This window comes from Suricata suricatta, chromosome 4 (genome assembly GCF_006229205.1).
Source record: "Suricata suricatta isolate VVHF042 chromosome 4, meerkat_22Aug2017_6uvM2_HiC, whole genome shotgun sequence".
Taxonomy (NCBI): Eukaryota; Metazoa; Chordata; class Mammalia; order Carnivora; family Herpestidae; genus Suricata; species Suricata suricatta.
The window spans coordinates 160,835,786-160,841,785 of NC_043703.1; the positions used below are offsets into that span (position 1 = coordinate 160,835,786).

The 6,000-nt window shown below is 59.3% G+C and overlaps 1 protein-coding gene across 1 annotated transcript in view; it reads right to left on the bottom strand.

Annotated features, from left to right (window-relative positions):
* RNF144A (ring finger protein 144A) overlaps positions 1 to 6,000 on the bottom strand; it is a 116,862-nt gene extending 110,862 nt beyond the window's left edge. The window contains exon 1 of the mRNA XM_029938344.1: positions 5,867 to 6,000. The gene's annotated coding sequence lies outside the window, so the exon portion shown is untranslated. The remainder of the gene's footprint in view (positions 1 to 5,866) is intronic.

A 6,000-nucleotide genomic window follows, 5' to 3' on the forward strand; every position in this document is an offset into this window, starting at 1 on the left:
AGAAATTTGGGGGGACACGGACTGAGCACTCCCTGACCCAGAGATGGGCTCTTAGGGTCCCACCAGCTGATGGAATAAAAAGACCTTCTTTTGTTCCTTCTTCAGCAACACTGGGCCCCTTCCGACACGCCGCTGGCCTCACAGCCACAGGGCCCAGATCCCAGAGCCCATCGAGAGGTAAAGAAGGAAGAAGCAAGTGTGATCTCAGCCATCCACACCGGACCCTGGGGCCGCCTGCCTGCCAAGCAATTAGGAAGGTGTACACACACAGTTTTAGCCAACAAGCTCAAGTTCAGGGCCCGAGGCGCCTCCTCTGCAAGCGTTCTGTTGGCTCTTAACAGCCCTGTCCCAGGGCTCCCAGCACGGTGCAGGGGGCGTGCCCTACACAGACGCACCGCACCGTCTGGCCATGGGGGCATGGGAAGGGTCAGTTTCTGGGACGGTTTCTTCCTTCATCTTCTGGGTCACTGACACAGACAGCCCCCAGGGTCCCCGCAGGGCTGCACGCTTCGCTTTGGGACCCACACCCTGTGTGACGCCGCGGAATGGTAAGTGTCACGGCAGACCAAAGGAAGGAGTGAGGCGCTCAAGAAACAGAGGCCTCGGGGAATATTCTGCACACGCATGGCTGCCGCTCTGGGATTCCTCCGTGTGAAAGACCACGTGAATCAGACCCGCAGTGCGTTTCCCCCGCAAACACTCCCCCTACGAACTCCAGCCGCCTTTTTACCCGGAGCACCCCAGTCTCCTGTTAGAAAGATCCAGACTCCTAAGGGTGATGGAGCCCATCTCCCTCTCCAGCCCCCAGGGCCCCACCACCAGCCCTGACTCCGCCTCCCTGCAAACAAACCCCACTTGGCCCCGCCCCTCGGGCCCCTCTGCAGGGAGCTGACTTCCATGCCTTCCTGCCCCTCCATGCCTGCACAGGTGCACGCCTCCGTGCAGAGTTCTCGTGACCACACCAGTGGCCCCTGCGTGCAGAGCGAGGCCCACTTCCGCCCCAGCCCCGCGCCGGGCACCACAGACTGCCCCCGGCCAGCCCAGCAAAGCTCTGGTCTCACACTGGAACTGACCTGTCTGCTGTCTGCACAACGGCAGGACCCAGGACGGGCAAGGCCTCCCTCCTGCCTCCCAGGCCCACAGGAGGCTCCACACCTCCCTTCTCCAACGGCAAGCTGCTCAGCTCCTTCCATCCCACGGCACACTGCCCGGCGGACTCACCTCCCAAGGAGAGAACCCTCTCGATCTGCTCAGATCAGGCTGGAGCCCAGAACGTAAACTTGAGTCCCGTTCCTTCACCAACAGCCCGCCCGAGGCTTCCCTTCTCTATCCTGTACTCAGTCACTTAAAAAACACGCGCTTAGAAACTGCATGATGTGCGCTGAGGGAATGCAAAACCGAGTAAGTTCTCACGCTTGTAGGGCTTATGATGTAGCAGAGGAAATCAAAGTTACATAAATCACTAAAATTAGACTCGAGAGTTTGAAGGGCAATCGTAGGTTTTGCAGAAGTTGCTATGGGAGCACCTGGCGGAGAGAACGTCTCCGCCCGCGGATGGGAGGCAGAGAGGCCTCGGCGCTTCCGTCCTGGGCCCCGTGCACCTCCGCTGTCCGCGGCCAGAGGCCAGCACCCGGCGGTGGACCCCCACGGTCCCCAGTTTCAAGACGCTGCGGCTTTGAGCAGAAGGCGGCGCGTGGGCGGAGCCTGGACGGACCGCGAGGCACGTGACCCACAGAGAGGGCGCACGCCTGGAGCCCGGAGGGGGCCGCACTGGACAGACGGGCGGGGCCGAGCGATGCAGAATCCCGAAGGCCCTACCAAGGGGCACACTCCTTACTCAACAACCGAGGGGTCGGCAAGGGCCGCTGAGGGTGTCCCAGCAGCCAAGTGACAAGACATGAGGGACCCCAGTGGGAGTCACACAAAGCTTCCCAAGAAGGCAAATAATAATAATAATAATAATAATAATAATAATAATAAAAATACCTGCATTGATTCTGGCTTCAGAATATCTAGTTAAGAGAAGGTTTCACTCTGGTGAAGAGGAAGGTGCCTAATGCAGAGGTCTGGCCATTTCCATGAAGGGGACACATGCCACCAGCCCCAGGCCGGGGCAGGGGGATGGCCTCTCTGACCAGCAGGCTGCCCTTCCTGCAGGGGGTGTGAGCAAGCCTCGCTGGGGGTGGGGGGGAGGGCAGGGGGAGTTGGGGAGAACCTGTGAACAAGCCGCTGGGGGCCAGTAGGGAGGACCACCCCCTACCCACTGCTGACGGGTTAACACACGGGCTAGATGCCGACCGACCAAAGGGCGTGCGCCCTCACTGTCCGCACGGCTAACGGGTCAATGGAAGCGGGAGACCCATTCTCCGATGGTCTGACACAGCCTGCACCTCCCACTGCCCTCCTGATGACCGTGAAACCCTGCCTCCCTTCACGTCGCGTCAGCCTGCCCTGTTCCAAAGAACCGCTCCCCAAAAAGGCCTCAGGAAAACCATGTGGAGGGAAGCGTTCCGAGGACAGACACCAAACCCTGTTTGAGCAGTGACCCTACTGGAGACACCATGGATACCAACGTCTCGGGTCTGGAACGCTCCCCTCCACTCTGCTGGCTCCGGCTCTGGCTCCCACCAAAGAGCTGTGCCTGATGGGGCAGGAGCTACGGAAGGCCACGGAGGATGTGGCTGATCACCTGCTCCTGGCGTCACCACAGCACAGCACAAGGGCGGCTGCGGGCCCAGCCTTGCTCAGGGGGCCCTGAAGACAAGACGCACATTCCTGGATCATAAAAAGGGTTGCTGCCCACGGTTTGGCTCGCCGTCTCTGAACCAAACCTCCTCCAGCACACAGACCTGGTGGGTGGGAAGAGAAAGGGGAGGGGCAGCGGCTCCAAACCTAAACAGTGAACCCCCCCCCTCCCCACGCCCCACACTGGCAGGACCTTCTAGAAAGCACCAGAAACAAAAGCATGTCAGTTAGAACAGCCTCAGAGACAGCCAGCAGGCTGGGGTCTAAGCTCCCACCCCAGCTACTGCCCGCTGTTCCCAGACCCAGAATCTGACCCTGAGCCTCCAAAGTGGCCTGGCCCAACCCAGACCCGTCCCTCCAGTCTTGGTATCACCGGTTCCAACAGGCAGACCCCTCGCCACACCCCGCTGCACTCTGCATCCCGAACCCAGTCACAGAACACTCCATGAATATGAATGTGCCCTCACCATCACAGAACACACCCTTTCCCGAGGATTCCAGTCTCATGTGGGTTTCAGCATGTGCCACGTGCATGGCCTCGGCCAACCCAAGGGCTCCTGGTTCCACTTGCGTCCTCTGTAGGTGGGGGACAGCAGGAGTGCCTGTCCCGCCGGGCTGTCTGTGACCTGGGTCCACGGCCAGGGCCCGACGACCACCTGCTGACACAGGACACGCTAACAGAGCATGAACTACGCTTTCCGCTCCCTCCTATGGCAAACGCCAGGACATTCTGCCACCCTGGCTGACCTGCTCCTTCACAGCATCCGGGCACTTCTGCTTTGTCCTCGTCCTCTGGCTCCGCAGAGGACGTCCTGCTGCTCTCGGAGCCTACACGCCCCCCAGGAAACACGCTCCAACTCAGGGGATGAAGGAAGACGGACACTCTTGTCACCAAGAGCCGCCCTCTCCAAAGCCTATCTCTCAACATAATCATCTGCAAGAGACGACGTTCTCCTTGGTAAATCCTGGAACCCGGCTGTGTCTGGGGAGCCGGCCTGCAAGGCTGATTCTCCAGGAAAAGCCGCTGAAGCAGCCCATTGTTCGTTCTGGGTTCTGGAGCCCATTCAGGCCAACACCTGAGTTCTACAGTTGAAGAAATGGGGGCCCCCCTGCAAGAAGGTGAGGACCCTGGCTCTCCGTCCCATAGCAGGGTCAGAAAGTTAGGCAAGCTCCGTCCTTCCGGAATAATCCCCAGCAGGTACGTGAACAGTTGGTGCAATTGAATTTCATCACCTAATTAAGGAAAGCTGTTCGTGTGTGGCAGCAGTGCAGAAACAAAGGACAGCGGAGGCTGGTCCCGAGAATGATGACCTCAAACGACTTTTCCAGCCTCAAGGAAAGGCACCTTCAACTACGTCCTTGGGTCTCCAAGGAAGGAAGCTCCCCGGCTGCACATGGAGAGGGTCCGTCCTCCTTAGAAGCATCCCATTCTGTTCACGGCCCTCTGGCTCTCTCTGATGTCCCACACCCAGGAAATCTGGGCGTGGGGGGCCGTCCATGCTCGCTCACATGCCCTACTGGAGTCTGAGGCCTCACTGTCATCCTGAGTGACTCCAGACCCCCAGACCCTCAGAGGAGCTGACATGTCTCCCCTGTCCCTGGCCCCGGCACAGAGCGGAATGCACAGCAGGAACAACAGACAGTCAGGAAAGGGGACGCCAGGCCCAGGCCAGCCACAGCCCTTGTCGGGGGGGGGGGGGGGGGGGGGGGGGGGGGGCGCGGGGAGGCGGGTTCCCAGGCTGGGGTCCTGGGCCTGTCTCCTCTCCAAGTCACCATGAGTGGTTGGGCTAGGAATCTGTAATGACGGACAGGCCTCCGACCCCACCAGAGAGAAAGGCTCTCAAGAGGGGGAGAAATTTGGGGGCACCTGGGTGTTCGACTTCGGCTCAGATCATGATCTTAAAGTTCGTGCATTCGAGCCCTGCATTGGGCTCTGTGCTGACAGCTCAAAGCCTGGAGCCTGCTTCAGATTCTGTGTCTCCTTCTCTCTCTGCCCCTAACCCACTCACATTCTGTCTCTGTCTCTCTCAAAAATAAATAAAATTTTTTAAAAGGTGGGGGGGGGTAGAAATCTGAACAAAAGGAGGCAGCAGAGCCAAATTGTGAACCACAATGGGACAAAGAAGTGACGTGGCTCCTACTTCTGGCTGAGCCCCAAGCTCACCCGCCAGACGTCAGCAGCGTCCACTAAAGAGTGTGTGGGTCCCTTGCCAGTCCCAACCACAGCGGGCTCACAGAAGCGCCATCCTCTAGTGCAATCGGACAGGGGAATTACACGGAATCACACCCGGGGCACCGAACAGGCTGACAGAACACACATCTGGAAGTGCCCTACGGCTGTCAGGGCCCCATCCAGGGGCAGCCTGGGACCCACGTTAGTCATCCCGCTGAGCCGCCCCTCTGTGGCGCTTCAGGACTCCTGGCAGTAGACTCAGGGCCCCTTTAAACCTGTAAACTTCCAAACTCCAATTCCGCTGGATCCGGAAAATTCCCATCCCGTCAAAATTAGGTTATTTGTGTCCCGTTTTCTCAGGAGGTCTGCGATTGGTGCTTGACCTTTGAGAAGCGGTGGAGGGGGAAGACCACGCCCCAGGAGTGGGGGTTGGGGGCGGCACACTGCACCAACACCCCCTAAATCACACAGCAGGGTTCAGCTCGCTCACTCCCCTCCACCTCTAAAACCCTCAAGGGCTCCCACTGCCACCGAATCAAGACGGAAGTCAGCCCTGAGTGTGAAAGACGGTGATTTGTCTCAGCCCACATTTCCTTTGCATTCTTCACAAAATAATAAAAACAAAAATTATAAAGTCATCAGAACAGTGTGAGACACCAGGGGTGTCACCTCAGTCCTGGGGAAGGGAAGCTCAGTCCCAAGGGGAAAAGTCCTACACCCTCCTTGAGGCCCAGCAGGTGCACTCCCCACCCTCCAGCTTTGACTCCACAACCCTCCTTCCCAGGGCAGCAGCCCCTCCTCTCCCTGCCGGGACCCCAGCTCCACAGGAATCAGCACCAACTCCCTTTGCGCGCCCTGCCCTTCACTTCAGCACCAGCTCCCCTGCCCAGTGGTCCCTCCTAAGGGCACCCCCCACCCGCCCCATCAAGAATGTGTCCTTGTCCTTACAGATCCCCAGGCTGGCTCCCGGGAAAGGGCTTCCTTGCCAGAACCGTTCATTGCAAGAAGTCCAAGTCAGATGTCCTTCTGGTGCCGGGGCCAGGCCCCCTCGCCCCAGGGGGCAGCCCCCACTGGGGATCCTC